Raw genomic sequence first — 16629 nt, forward strand, 5'->3', positions numbered from 1 at the left:
ACTTTGTAAATAAACAGATAACTACAGTAGACTATGATAAAAGCTATAACAGAGTTTACTTACCAGATTTTTGGGAGCATACGTAGGAAGGATGCTGAACCCAGGCTTGGGGAAGTGAGGGCGGGGGCTGGGATTCTCCTTGAAAGACATGACAACAAAGCTGTGAATCTAAGGATAAGTGAGAATTGGCTAGGTTAAGAGGACGCATAAGAGCATATATGCAGTTGAAATAGTGTTTATGAAGGCCCAGAGGTGAGAGAGAACACATTTATTTAAGAAGTCCCAATTCTTCCTTTCTTCAAAGGACCAATCTGGAAATCTTTTTATCAAGCCCTCTCCTCTCACTTCCCATTCATCTATTTATACCCCCTTTTTGCATTTTGCATCACATTGTCTTCCATTATAATTATTTGTAAGCATATCTATCTCCCATTATTAGAAGATAAGCCCATTGTGGGTTCTGCTAAATTATTTTTCACATCCTCCATGTTAATAACCACAATGATTTGCATATAACAGTTGCTTAATTAAAAGCAATATGCTTGAAGTGCCTAAGGGTGCTTGGGATAAACAGATACATTCTTTATGAACTAATAGCAGCATCAAATGTTTCAAACAAATGTGATAGAAAGCACACTGGTTCTAGATAAAAAGGAAAGGCTGCACAAGGCCTTTCTTATCTGTTGGAATAATATCTTAGTGGTTAGTGTTAACCAGAGAATTTATGAAACAGTGATCAAGAGAATAATCCCTTAGTTATTTATACTTTTCTTCTTAATTTACTAGTACTAAATATCTATCTGTGAGAGGCACTCTTTTTTCTTTAAAAAATTAATAAATGATTCATACAAAATAATATATGACATATACATAAAGCTTAAAGACTAATAGTAAAACAAACACTCTTGTACCTACCACATAGTTTAAGAAATAGAATATAATTAAATATTATAATGAAAAATTTCTTTTCCTAACAGAATGGCAAACCAACATGGGCTGTGGGATTCCTCCCTTAGCTCTGGGGAAATTTTAGAACTCAAAACTAAAATTAACATAATGGGCTGGAGGAGTCCAAAGGAAAATGACAGCATGCTGTAGCACTTGTCTCACTAGGGAGAAAATTTAAATGGGCCCTAAGTTAAAACTATCTGTAAAAGCATGAATAGCAAATATGACCTAATCATAAGAACAGTCAATCTATCTAATGAAACAGGAATGTAAAAAAGCAAAGCAAAGACAGTACAGAAAATGAAAAATATTTTAAAAATGATAGCAGTATTAGTTCCTAAAATAATAGAAATTACAATAACTATAGACGAGTTAACTTGGACAATTAAAGTTAGAGACACTAAAATTTGATTTAGAATATCCAACAACATATTCTCTATAAGAGTGCCAATTTTAAACAACGTCAAGGGAATGTTGAAAATAAAAGCATGGGAAAGGATATATAGGTCAATATAAACCAAAGGAAAGCTGGAGTAACAATCTTAAGTTTTGACAAAATAGAATTTAAGGCAAAAATATAATTGACTAAGAAGCATATTGTATACTTAAGAATAGACTAAGAAGATCAGATATATACCTATCCGTAAAGCCTAGGTGTATGTGGATATAAAAAGCAAAAAGAGCATATTAAGTATAGCTTTGAAGTCCACACAGTGACCTTCATTGATTACATCCCTTTCCCTACTTCTCCCAGAGGTAACCGTTACTCCAAATTTTGTGCTTATTATTTCTGTATCAGTTTTCTATTACTCTGTAACAAATTACCAAACTTAGTGTCTTAAAACAACATACACTTATTATCTTACAGTTTGTGTGGATCAGGGTGCAGGCATGGCTTAGCTGAGTCCTTTGCTCAGAGTCTCACAAGGCTTCAATTGAGGTGTCAGTTGGATTGCATTCTCATCAGAGGCTCAACCAGGGAAAGATTCACTTCTATCTCCCTCAGGTTGTTGGCAGAATTCATCTTCTTGTTGTTGTAGGACTGAGGTTCCTGTTTTCTTGCTGACTGTTGGCTTGGGGCCACTCTCAGCTCTTGAGAGTTTCTTGCCACATAGCGTTTGTCATAGGCCCTCTCACAGCATGTCAGCTTAATTCAGAGCCAGTGAGAGGATGTCTCACTTCAGTCTGCTAAAATGGAGTCTTACATAATGCAGTGTAATCACCGGAGTGAGGTCCCATTACCTTTGCCCTAGTCACAAGTTCATACTGCTGGGGAGGAGATTATACTATGGTTTGACTCATTAGGGGTCATCTTAGGGCGTGTCCACAGTTTGCATTGACTTACTTTTTTTTTTTTTTTTGTGAGGAAGATCAGCCCTGAGCTAACCTCCATGCCAATCCTCCTCTCTTTGCTGAGGAAGACTGGCCCTGGGCTAACATCCGTGCCCATCTTCCTCTACTTTATATGGGTTGCCACCACAGCATGGCCTGACAAGCAGTGCCTTGGTGTGCGCCTGGGATCCGAACCCGGGCCACTAGCAGCGGAGCGCGCACACTTAACTGCTATGCCATGGGGCCGGCCCCACATTGACTTTCTTTATTTTTTACCGTATATGTATGTGTACTAAAATAGATATTGTTTAGTTTGTATATGCTTTTGAATTTTATAAAAATGGAATCATTCTGGGGGCCGGCTCGGTGGCGCAAGCAGATAAGTGCGCGCACTCCGCTGCGGCGGCCTGGAGTTCGCCGGTTTGGATCCCGGGTGTGCACCAATGCACTGCTTGGCAAGCCATGCTGTGGCAGTGTCCCATATAAAGTGGAGGAAGATGGGCATGGATGTTAGCCCAGGGCCAGTCTTCCTCAGCAGAAAAGAGGAGGATTGGCAGATGTTAGCTCAGGGCCAATCTTCCTCACCAAAAAAAAAATAAAATGGAATCATTCTGTATATATTATTCTACAATTTGCTTTTCCACTCACAGTTATTTTTTGATTCACCCACTTTTTTTTGTGTGTGTGAGGAAGATCAGCCCTGAGCTAACATCTGATGCCAATCCTCCTCTTTTTTGCTGAGGAAGATTGGCCCTTAGCTAACATCTGTGCCCATCTTCCTCTACTTTATACGAGATGCCACTACAGCATGGCGTGACAAGTGGTGCATCAGGGCACACCCGGGATCCGAACCGGCGAATCCCAGGCCACCAAAGTGGAGTGCACGCTCTTAACCGCTTGCGCCACCGGGCTGGCCCTCACCCACGTTGATATGTCTCACTGTAGTTCAGTCATTTTCATTACTGTATGGTAGTCTATGATAAGACTGTAACAAAATTGATTTATCGTTCTACTGCTGAAGAAAATTTGGTCTATTTCCAGGTTTTGCTGTTACGGACAATATTGCTATGAGCAATCTTTTGTTCATGTTCTTGCTGCAAATGTGTAAGAATTTCTCAAGGATTATAATCCATTCTTTATAAGGTGACCAAAGTAAGTAATCTTATAAAAACATAAATCAATTTAAATCCCTCTAGTGACATCTTATTGTACTTTGAATGAAATTCAAACTCCTTACCATGGTTTACAAAGCCCTCCATGCCGTGGCCTGTGTCCATGTCTGTGACCTCTTCTTGGACTAGTCTTACTCTTACTCACTATGTTCCACGATAGCCTTTTTTTTTTTCCTCAAACAAGCAAAGTTTTTCATACATTCTTGCCCTTAGGCTTTTGTACCCTCTTACTAGAATGCCTTGTGGCCTTTGAATGTTGATTCTTATCTCATCATGCATGACTCAGCTCAGATAGCATCAAGGTGGCATTTCCTAGCTACCAAATCCAAAGTAGTTTTCCACTCGCAATCTCATCACTCTATTTTAACTCTTTTCCTAGAATCTATCACTATGATAGTTTTCTTTCATTTATTGATTGCCTGTCAATCTGTTTATCTCCCTATTTTGAATAGAGTAGCTCTCTCTCTCAGGGGAGAGCAGGAATCTCTTTCTACTACTCATCTGTATATCCCCAATACCTGCCAAGTGTCTGGCACATATAAAGTTCTCAAAAATATTATGGTAAATGAATACAATAATAACTGCAGTATCAGAATTTAGAAAAGCCGGTGGCATAGAGATAGAGGTAAAAGCGAGTATGAAACAACTTTTCTACAGACTGCAGGTGGGCTCAGAGGATCAGTCTGTCCAATGTTCTTCTTACTTGTTAAGGAATGTTGCCAGGAACCAAAATAGTTTTCTTTCATACAGTTTGAATTCTGAACTAGGAAGAAATGACGTGACAATGCTGGATTAGTGAGTCTGGGGAAGGGTTGAGAAATGCTGCCTTTGCAGGCCAGTCATTGGGCATTTAGTTACTGACAGCCTTCCTGGCTCACTAATTAGAACTGTAAAATTTCAGGTGAGTGACAGTAACTTATGCTCTAATTCTGCTTTTTGCAGCTGCAATTGCTGGGCAGCTAATGCTATAATTGATGGATGCTGCCAGTTGCCGAGATGGAGGGAAATTAATACTTAAATTAGCATTGTTGGAGGTCATAGTCACATTTTCAGTTGCATCCAAAAAGCAGTGTATTTAAATTGCCTCCATCAGTAAAACTATAATTTTGGGGAACAGACATGCCGTGTATACCTTGGGTGTTGAATAGTAAATATAAATATGTACATTAACTTTTAAGTTTCAATCTGTAATGTATTCAAGTTCTATCCCATCCCCCAACTAACAGCCTTTTAAGAAAAACACAAAAATAAATAGCTAAACAGAAAATCCTCAAGAAGAAAATTATTTGTTCCATAAAGGACTTTGATTTTATCTTGGAGCTCTTATATTTATTGAGCATATCTGATCAGTTAAAATAATATATGCTTCATCATGTTTTAAAGGAAATGAAACTTTTGGGAACACTTTTTTTGTTTGTTTTTAGTGAGGAAGATTGGCCCTGAGCTAACATCTGTACCAATCTTCCTCTATTTTGTATATGGGACGCTGCCACAGCATGGCTTGATGAGTAGTGTAGGTCCACACCCAGAATTCAAACCTGCAAACCCTGGGCCGCCGAAGCGGAGTACGCAAACTTAACCACTATGCAACCGGGCCGGCCCCAGGAACACATTTTTTATAATGGAGCATAGCCAGCTAATTGACTCTATATTGGTAAAATGGAACTTGAACTCGTGAAGTGGAATGTTATTGTGATGGTCAAGGATTTCTGAAATGATAGTATATCACAGTATTTACTTTTAAAACAATGATTATGTCATATTCATTCTATTCTAGTGAATGCAATTGGGAGTATGAGAGTAGTGGCAGATTGTCTTTCCTCTGATTCTCTTCATATGCTTCTGACCATTTCTTTTTGGTTCTCTTCATGGGCTTGCGGTCTTGGGCTCATCTTTATTTTCACATACACAGTAATTCCAGACCCTCGCTATGCCTCCATAAATTCTGATTTATTCTGAGGTGATGCTTGGGCATCAGTATCTTTTCAATTGATTCTAACATACAGCCAGAGTTGAGAACTAGCGTTTTATGCTGTCTCCTTGGGTATTTCATTCACTCATAATTTGAACTACTATGCTAATGATTCCCATATGTATGTCACCAGCTTTAATCTGAATTTCACTTGAATATGAAAATGCGTGCTTTTCCTCTCTCCTTGGATAGTCTCAACATGCCAATACTGAACCCATCAACCACCAAGTCTCCTCCACTTGCTCCTTGTTCTGTTTCCTGTCTGGAATCCTAGAAATGATTACAATCTTTCTTTTGCTTCTCCTACGATATCCAACTATTCAACAATCCTGACAATTTGTCTTCTAAATGTTTCTCAAGTCTTCTTTTTTCTCACCTGAGCTTTCTTTGTTTGGCCAAGATCTTCTCATCTTAGATTTCTTAATATTTCAACAAATTTCTCTTGTCCAGACTGTCTTCCCTAGTATTCAAACCCACCCACCCTATCTATCTGGAATGATCAGTTTAAAATACCAATGTAAGGGCCGGCCCTGTGGCTTAGCGGTTAAGTGCGCGCGCTCCGCTGCTGGCGGCCCGGGTTTGGATCCCGGGCGCGCACCGACGCACTGCTTCTCCGGCCATGCTGAGGCCACGTCCCACATACAGCAACTAGAAGGATGTGTAGCTATGACACACAACTATATACTGGGGCTTTGGTGGTAAAATAAATAAATAAAATTATTTAAAATACCAATGTAACCCCACCACTCATAGTTAAAATTCTTCAATGACTTCTCACCATTTATTGGATCAAGCTCAAGTGCAGGCTTCTTAGCAAAGGTAATTAAGGTAATTCCATGACTGGCTTGTGTCTCCTTTCTCATTGCCTGATTCTACATGATCCACACTTTAGGATCCGGGATAGAATTGCTTGTGGTTATTCCTAAACATCAGATTCTCCTAATTCTTCATGCTTTTGTTCATGTTTTTATATCTATCTAAAACTACCTTTCCCTTGTTTTACACTGCCTAACTCCTAATCATCCCTTACTACTTCACTCAGGTATTACCTCCTACAAAATGACTTCTCTGACTTGCCAGACTGGGATAAATTTCCCTCTATCCTTTCCTAGCACTCTGGGAATTCCCTTATCATAGAATTAGCCAAGTTAAACTGAAGTAGTTTACTTACTTATCTGTCTCTCCACTAAAATGTAAGCGGGAGCTGTGTCTTACCATCTTCATATCCTCAGTGCCTACCTAGAACTATAGCTAGAACTTAGCAGGCTTCAATCACACACTTTTTAAATGGAACGATTCCTGACAGCTCCGCTAAGTCACCACATAGCCTTTAGGCACTGCAACTCAATGAATGTGTTTCCCCACTGTGAAATGGGTTGATGAATTACTGTTACAAATTTTTTATGATTATTTCTCTTAAGATGTTTCAGAAAGCATCAGGTAACATTAACAAGAAAATGTCATCTTATTTCACGGTTGCTCCTCTTTACTTGATACTCTCTTTTAAGTCATTCCTAGTGGTTGTATGTGTGAAGCTTTCCTCACCTAATGCCAAACTGCATTCTCTGCTCTTTGCACAGTCAATTCTTGATTATCCATGGTCATGGTAGAAAGGGAGAGTGTGGAAAATCTAAAAATCTTATTTGAATCAACTGCCTCTCTCACCAAATCTTTTGCCAGAGATAGTAATGAATGTAGCAAAGCTGGGGGAGGTGCAAATGAGCTGTGAAATGGCAAAACTCATGTTGCCAGATAAAGAGAAAATGAAAAGCTCTGAATAATACACAGCTAGCTGGTCAGTCACAGAATAACATAGAATTGACTATATTTAAAAAATGATAATTTAGTATTTATGATTGATGATGATGAAGACTGATGTGTTCAGCTTCTGTAAGGGTATCTGGGCAAAGTAAATGGTTGCATACATGCTGTCAGGTGTTCTGGGTTTATCCTATTTCCCTAAATGTCACATTCCCTCTCTTACCTCAGTGCCTGGATTTCTGCCATTAAAATATGCAAAAATATCTGCCATGCTGAAAATAGGGGGATCGGGTGTACCAAAAATAAAAATAAACTCCACCTAAACCTAATTCTCTCAGATCTGGCTATCCTTAAGCCATATGAACATTTGCTTCTGTATTCTAATCACACAGACTTTTAGGGACCATTGTATTCCATTCTTAGCTTTAGAGGACAGTTATAAGGCAGGTGAGTCAATGCAAGTATTATTTCTGTAGACATTTACCAAATGATTATCTTTTCTCAGTAGAATTGATAAGGTCAATTGGAACTTCTAAAATGCTCTGGAAGCACCTGCAGCTTTCAAGACCCGTATGGTTTTGAGTACTGGTATTGCTGGAGATGGCAGAGACCTTAGAGCTTTGTAAGATTCTCCAGAGAGCAGAACCAATAGGATATGTATATATAGAGAAAGAGAGTTATTTTAAGGAATTGGCTCATGTGATTATGGAGAATGTCAAGTCCAAAATCTGCAAAGTGCGCTTACAGGCTGGAGACCCAGGAAAACTTGATGCTGCAGTTCGAGTCCAGAGGTTGTCTGCTCGCAGAATTCCCTCTGCTCGGGGGATGTCAGTCTTTTGTTCTGTTCAAACCTTCAAGTGATTGGATGAGGTCCACCCACATTATAGAGGGCAATCTGCTTTACTCAGAGTTCACCAATTTAAATGTTAATCTTATTCAAAAACACCCTCACAGAAATATCCAGAATAACATTTGACCATATAACTGGGCACCATGGCCCAGCCAAGTTGACAGATAAAATTAACCATCACACTCTTCATCTGTTAGATGATGAAAGGGGCCCAGGGATGTGACATAACTTGCCTGAGCTTCTGGTAGCTGAGCTGAGACTAGTATCAAATCTTTTTATTTCTTAATTGGTGCCTTTTGTACAATAGAACACTGATTTTTCACAACTGTGCTAATGAGAAAAAAAAAAAACAAACAGAAATAAATGGCTCAGAAACAAATGCCAATAGTGTTTCATTAAAAAATGTCTATTGAGGGGCCAGCCTGGTGGTGTAGTGGTTAAGTTCGCATGGCCCGCTTCAGTGGCCTAGGGTTTGCAGGTTCAGATCCCAGGCACTGGCCTATGCACCTCTCATTAAGTCATGCTGTGGCAGCATCCCATATACAAAATAGAGGAAGATTGGCACAGTTGTTAGCTCAGGCACAATCTTCCGCAAGCAAAAAGAGGAAGATTGGCAATAGACGTTAGCTCAGGGCCAATCTTCCTCACCAAAAAAGAAAAATGTCTATTGAACAGGACTCACATGATATTTCAGAATGTCTAGCATACATGGTCCCTGCCTAAGTTGCCAGCGTAGGTTCATATCATTTAAAAAAAAAATAACATCTTGGGGCTGGCCTGGTGGTGTAGTGGTTAAGTTTGTGTACTCCACTTTGGTGGCCTGGGGTGTGTGGGTTTGGATTCTGGGCACAGACCTACACACTGCTCATCAAGCCCCTGCTGTGCAGCGTCCCACATACAAAATAGAGTAAGATTGGCACAGATGTTAGCTCAGGGACAATCTTTCTCAAGCAAAAAGAGGCAAGATTGGCAACAGATGTTAGCTCGAGGCCAATCTTCCTCACCAAAAAAATAAATAGATAAAATAACATCTTTATTGAGATGTAATTCACATATCATAAACATCATCCTTTTAAAGTGTATAATTCAGTATTTTAAGTATATACACAAAATTGTGCAATAATCACCACTATCTATTTCCAGAACATTTTCATCACTACCCATTCCCCTCCCTCCATTCCTTGGAAACCACTAATCTATTTTCTGTCTCTATAGATTCACCTTTTTTGGACATTTCATATAAATGGAACCATTTATTATGTGGCCTTTTGTGACTGGCTTCTTTCACTTAGCATGATGTTTTCAGGGTTCATCCATGTTGCAGCATGTGTCAATATGTCATTCCTTTTTTTTTTTTTTTTTTTTGGTGAGGAAGATCAGCTCTGAGCTAACATCCATGCCAATCCTCCTCTTTTTGCTGAGGAAGACTGGCCCTGGGCTAACGTCCATGCCCATCTTCCTCTGCTTTATATGGGATGCCACGCCACAGCATGGCCTGACAGGCAGTGCGTTGGTGTGCGCCCGGGATCCGAACCCGGGCCACCAGCAGTGGAGCACGTGCACTTAACCGCTACGCCATGGGGCCAGCTCCCATGTCATTCCTTTTTATTGACAAATATTATTCCATTGCATGGATAATGGATATATCACATTTTGTTTATCCATTTGTCAGTTGATGGATATTTGGGTAGTTTCTACTTTTTAGGAATAATGCTGCTATGAACATTTGTCTACAAGTTTTTGCGTGGACATGTTTTCAATTCTCTAGGGTATATACTTAGGAGTGGAATTGCTAGGTCATATGGTAACTCTATGTTTAACTTTTCGAGATGCTGTCAGACTGTTTTCCACAGTGGCTGCACCATTTTACACCATTAACGATGCATGGGGTTCCGATTTCTTCACATCCTCACCAACACTTATTGCCTGCCTTTTCAATTAAAGCCATCCTAATACGTGCAAAGTGGTATCTAATTGTGGATTTGATTTGTATTTCCCTAATGTCTAATCATTTTGAACATCTTTTCATGTGCTTATTGGCTGTTTGTACATCTTCTTTGGAGAAATGTCTGTTCAGATCTTTTACCCATCTCTTAATTGGGTTAATTTTTTATTATTTGGTGTCATATCTAAGAGATTATTATTTAATTCAAGGTTACAAAGATTTACTGTAATGTTTTCTTCTTAGAGTTTTATACTTTTAGCTCTTACATTTAGTTCAATGATCCATTTGAATTTTTGTTTGTTTGTTTTGGTTATATATTGTGAGGTAGGGATCTAACTTCAGTCCTTTGCATACTGATATGCAGTTGTTCCAGCATCATTTGTTGAAAAGACTATTCTTTTCCATTCAATTATTGTGACACCCTTGTCAAAAATCTATTAACCTTGGGGCCGGCCCGGTGGCGCAAGCGGTTAAGTGCGCGCGCTCCGCTGTGGCGGCCCGGGGTTCGCTGGTTCGGATCCCGGGCGCGCACCGACGCACTGCTTGGTAAGCCATGCTGTGGCGGCGTCCCATATAAAGTGGAGGAAGATGGGCACCGATGTTAGCCCAGGGCCGTCTTCCTCAGCAAAAAAGGAGGAGGATTGGCGGATGTTAGCTCAGGGCTGATCTCCTCACAAAAAAAAAAAAAAAAAAAAAAAAATCTATTAACCTTAAATTTAGGGGTTTATTTCTGGATCTAAATTCTATTCCATTAATCTGTATGACTTGCCTTATGCCAGTAGCACTGTCTTGATTACTGTGACTTTATAATAAGTTTTGAAATCAGGAAATGTGTGTCTTCCAAATTTGTTCTTTTTTTTTTTTTTATTGAGGTAACATTGGTTTATAACATTGTATAAATTTCAGGTATATATCATTATATTTTGATTTCTGTGTAGACTACATTGTGTTCACCACCCAAAGTCTAATTACCATCCATCACTATACACATGTGCCCTTTTGTCCCTTTCACACTCCCCACCCTTCCCCTCTGGTAACCACCAATGTATTTTCTATATCTATGTGTTTGTTTGTTGTTGTTGTTTTTTATCTTCCACATATGCGTGAAATCATATGGTATTCAGCTTTCTCTGTCTGTCTTATTTCACTTAGCATAATGCCCTCAAGGTTCATCAATGTTGTTGCAAATGGTAAGATTTTGTCTTTTTTTAATGGCTGAGTAGTATTCCATTGTGTATATATATATCACATCTTCTTTATCCATTCATCCGTTGATGGGCACTTAGGTTGTTTCCAAGTCTTGGCTATTGAGAATAATGCTGCAATGAACATAGGAGTTCATATATCTTTTTGAATTAGTGTTTTCATGTCCTTTGGATAAATACCCAGAAGTGAAATAGCTGGATCATATGGTAGTTCTATTCTTAATTTTTTGAGGAATCTCCATACTGTTTTCCATAGTGGCTGCACCAGTTTACATTCCCACCAGCAGTGTATGAGGGTTCCCTTTTCTCCACATCCTCTCCAACACTTGTTATTTCTTGTCTTTTTAATAATAGCCATTCTGGTGGCATTGAGATGATACTATGATTTGCTAATGGTTTCTTTTGCTGTGCAGAAGCTTTTTAGTTTAATGTAGTCCCATTTGTTTTTTTTCTTTTGTTTTCCTTGCCTGGGGAGATGTGATATTCAAAAAGATACTGCTAAGACCAATGTCAAAGAGTTTTCTGCCTAGGTTTGTTCTTTTTAAAAGTTGTCTTGGGTATTCTGGGTTCCTTGCATTTGCATATGAATTTTAGGATCGGCATGCTCATATCTGCAAAACAGAAAGTTGGGATGTTGATAAGGATTGCGTTGAATCTGTAGATCAGGTTAAAGAGTATTTCCATTTTAACAATATTGAATCTTTCAATCCATGAACATGAAATACTTCCCTTTTACTTAGTTCTTCTTTAATTTCCTTCAACAGTGTTTTGTAGTTTTTAGTATGCATGTCTTACTCTTCTTTTGCTAAATTTATTCCTAAGTATTTTACTCTTTTTGATGCTGTCATGAATGGAACTCTTTTATTTTCAGAATGTTTATTGCTAGTGTGTAGAAATACAATTGATTTTTATGTATTGGTCTTATATCCTGCCATCTTGTTGAACTTGGCCCCTGTCATTTGATAACTAGAAAATACTCCCATATATTGCCAAAAGCTTGTGGGTGGGGGAAGGTGGTATCCTGTCAAAATGAGAATCCCAAATGAATAGAGCCTGAGCATATTCTGCAAGGTGAGGGTTGAATCCCAGAGAACTAAATGGTTCTGCCTAATAAAAAAATAGGTTTCTTAGAATTGTCAACTGTCAATGCTGGGAATTGGGATTGATAAAGCTCTTGACGTGGAAGAGGAGAGATGAATGACAAGGATACACTTGAGAGAGTAGACCTACAGCACTCATGGTGATAAGTGAGTTCTAAAGGGAAGAGAAGCCAGAGAGAAATTCCTTGGGGTGGGGATGGCAGAAGTATTGTAGTGTGTCTTATTTTGTACTTTTATTTCATACTATGCACAAATATCCCTTGATTATAACTAATCCTTTAGTCAAAGCCTATAACACCTTTGTGTATATTCTATGATGGACCAATGAGGAAGAGGTTGTTTCTTGACTGAGACAACTTGGGATCATAAGAATATTCATCTGGCATGGCATGGGAATGAAATACTCTGATTAATCTCATTCCACCTAAAAGGAGAGTCACCATTAGGTTATATAGTTTACTGATTTCAAAAGAACTAGAATATTGCAAAATATATTTACATAAAACTTTCCTGGACTAAAGAGGCTGCATGGTAAAGTGTTGAGAACATGGAAGAGGAGGGGGAAGACAGAGAAGGAAATGTTCTAGGAAGTGTGTTTTGTAGATTGTCATATATTAATATGACGTATTTGCGCTGTAGGGATTGTTATTATCATCACTGCATTTCACAGATGAGGAGACTAAAATTCATAGAAATTTAAAAATTATCTGGGGTGATGCAGCTGGTAAATGGCAAAACCAGATCCCTGATTCCAAAGTCGTTGCTATTTGCACTATATGGTGCCGCTTTTCAGGGCAGTGGATTGTGAAGTGCTGCAGGAGTGCTATTGACACAGGATATGACGTGAACGGTGCCTGCCGCGGTGGGGAACACAGTGGCCCTGAAAAGGAAAGAAGACTCCGGTCCTAGCTATGTGACCTGGGAAAGTCACTGTACAATGGGAATCATAACATCATCTCTTGATGACTGCACTGGACTTTTTTGTGAACCAGAAGAGAGAATGTGAAAGGACTTTGCAAAAATACCAAGGCAGATAGAAATCAGGAATGGTGAAGAAGAGGCAGAATTCACATCAATCTCTTAACCTGTCGTTGGGTCATGATGACAGTTATTGTTTGTCATTATGCTAGAGGTGTGTGCTGGCGCCAGCACTTGGCGAGTTTTGGTTAATAGAATGCTGATGAGAGAGGGTTTGCCCCCAGGTATTTCTGTGCAATGAAAGTCTCCATGAGTGCAAGGCTGCCCAGCTATATCCAGAGTCTGTATTTAAAGGTGGATGCTTGGAAGACAGCTGGAGAGGCTGTGCTTGACTGGGAGTCTGGCAAGCTGCTTAGTATCCTCCTGAAAAGGAAATGAAAAGATCCTGTAGCATGTTCTGTCAGGGGTCTGCAGAAAATGGGAAAGATTGCCCCATTTGTTATATTTATTGGAGATATTATTATTTGTTTTATGCCGTGTGGAAGGAGGGCCAGAGCTATAATCTATTGATCATTTAGTTTTATGAAGTTCTCAAATGGGTGATCTGGTATTTTTCTGACAGAGAGGCTATGGTTCCTGAACACTGGTAATAAGATTGTCATGTCATTTTCTTCTCATTGGTCTTTTTATCACTTTTTATCTCTTTGCTGATATTACCTCTCCCCAACTTCACCTCCCGCCTTGCAACTGTTTTTTTTTTTACCCTTCAGGGCCATGTTTAGGGCCAGCTTGATTCATTTCATAGAATCTGCCCTATGCTTTTAAGAAATTACTCATCTTTGCTTTTCATGTTTCATCCTGTGAAACAGTCTGCCCACTGCAGTCACTGTTGTAAAATCTTCATAGTAAACACTGGAATATAACTTGGGAAGAAATAGGTCAGGGAAGCAGAGACCAAATGTTCGTTTTGCAGCCACAGTGTGAGCAGATGGATAACAGAATGAGGTGGCTCTCTTTGTGGGCCTCAATTTTCTGTAAACTCGTTCAAGATCTCCTGGGATTCGTGCTCCTTAAGATCCCTGAGAATTTTGAGCAGATGAACATTGAGGATGATGTCTTCCTGATATAAGACACCAAGGTCATTATCCTCCTTTCTGCTCTATTATCATAACAGAGGATAAAATTGATGAGATACATCCTTTCTGCCTCCTATCGTCTAGGAATGCACTAAAGAACACAAAATCTCTGGGAAACATTGCTAAACAATTTGGCTCTCAACTGGTGACGAATGAAGGGCATCACCCCAGGTGGTCACCAGTGGCCACAACATGGATGAAACTCCATTCCGCCCACATGCCAGGAAGTCAGCCTGATGAGGCGGTTCCAAATCATTCATAGGCTGGCTATGCCTTCACTCCCAAGGAGCAGAGTTAAGAAAGAGAAGCTGTTAGAAAAACAAAACAAAAACAGAGTATACCTTTAAGGAATAGATTGGAATGCGTGCAAAGACAGCAGAAAGATTAGCAACGGCAGGCAGCCAGTGCCCAGGCTAGTGAAGAGTTAAGCTCTGAATGACTGTGGGAGGCTGGTGTTATGACTGGGGAACAACTGCCTAATGTCTTTCAACTGCACTGTTTAGCAAAGCTTCATTATGAATGTAATTGTGTGCTTGCGCAGGCACACCACACGGAGGGAATGCTCACAGTAAAGGTATGATTGTATTGCCCGCTGCCATGCCAATTACTGGATATTAATGGCAGGATGGCATGCATATGCCGGAGCTGGGAAGCAGAAGGTTAATAGACGAACAGCACCAGAAGAGCCCATTTATCAGTTTCTATTTATCTCTCCTTGGGAGGTGGCAGGTTTACAGTAAATACCTTCTGTCCTCCTAATTTCCTAATGATGGGGATAATGATGGAGAATGGTGAAGTCATTAACTGGGACAGGCTCTGTGTATCACTCTGTCAACCACATCTCCCCAAGACCTGCAATGAGAAGTGATGGGCCCCAGCTGTTCACCAGAATCCGAGGCCCTCCTCCCATCTCCCCTACCTTAAACTGCAGGCTTGGGAAATGACTCCCCAAATGAAGGAGATGGAGGCCCTGGGTGGAGAGGCATGAGGGAAGGAGAGCGAGGCTCTTCAAACAGGAGTCCAGCTTCTCCTGCTGCTCTCCTTTGCACAGCACTTGGAGGAAGCGCTGTTGACACATGCTGGAATGCTTCTCCAGTGATGCCAGAGCCACTGTGAATTGTATGTAGAAATGGATAATGAATCAGTAATTGAAGTGAGTGTGCTGGGGGAGGGCGGAGAAGCAGATTTCTCCAGATGTTCTTTTCAGAAACCAGGAGAAATTTAAAATATATTTAATTCATTTTCTCACCTCACCTCTAAATGGACAAGAGATACTGCATGAAAATCTCTTTTACAGAGGTAAAGTTTTTTCTTTGAAATTCTGAAGGCAGACTAAAACAGCTTAGATTGATTGGCTTTGATGTGCTTTTCTCCCCTAATCGTGATGACAAGGTGTCTGTTCCATCTAATTGCTATACATGGACTCTTTCAACTTTTAGTTATTGCCTTAAAGTGACTTGGATTTGCCTCTAAAATTTAGAGAGCCCTTGAAAAACTATAAAACTATATCTTTTTATTTGGGAAGTCCATTGGCTCTTTCTAGCATTTGCTCTCTATTAGTTGAGGTAAATTGTTATTTTACCTGTATGTGTTAGGATTGTTTTGTTAGCAAATAATGGAGAACTACTTAGGCCAACCATAGCAAAACATGAAAGCATATCCTAACAATATGTCATTGTCTCAGGATCAGATGTGTAGTCGGGCCTCAAGAATAGACTGAGAAAGTTGGTACACATATTGTTAGTACTCTCTCTTTCTCTTGCATGTCTTTCTGTTCTCTACCCGCTTAATTCTTTTCTCTTTCTATAAATCTGCTCTGTTCTCCTCAGAACATAATATGGAAAATCGAGCTGCGTGTGGTGCCCAAATTTGTATATTTCAGGTCCAGACCTTGAAGATAGACCAAATCAACCCATCTTCATCTGTCTCTATCTCTCTCTTCCTGCCTTCCATTCCAGGGGTGAAACTCTGTTCCAGTTATTTTCCTATATAGCCAGGGCATTGGAATCAGTCAGAGGAACATGTGTGCTGTGAGGATGGAGGGATGGGGAGTCACCAGAGAAAGGGAAATTATGAGCTATGAAGACAACCTATTAGGTACCCACTATAGCTAACTCTTATAGAATCACCCGGTGGTAGGAAACAAGGGAAGAGCACAGTGCTATCAGGATTTGTCTCTTGAGAAATTCACTTCAACAACACTGAACAGTGATAAGCACTCTTAGCATCAGACCTGGATCAGTTCCCCCTTCTATTACTTATTAGCTGTATGATCACTTTCCACCTCTCT

The sequence above is a fragment of the Diceros bicornis genome, chromosome 8, assembly GCF_020826845.1.
Source record: "Diceros bicornis minor isolate mBicDic1 chromosome 8, mDicBic1.mat.cur, whole genome shotgun sequence".
Lineage (NCBI taxonomy): Eukaryota > Metazoa > Chordata > Mammalia > Perissodactyla > Rhinocerotidae > Diceros > Diceros bicornis.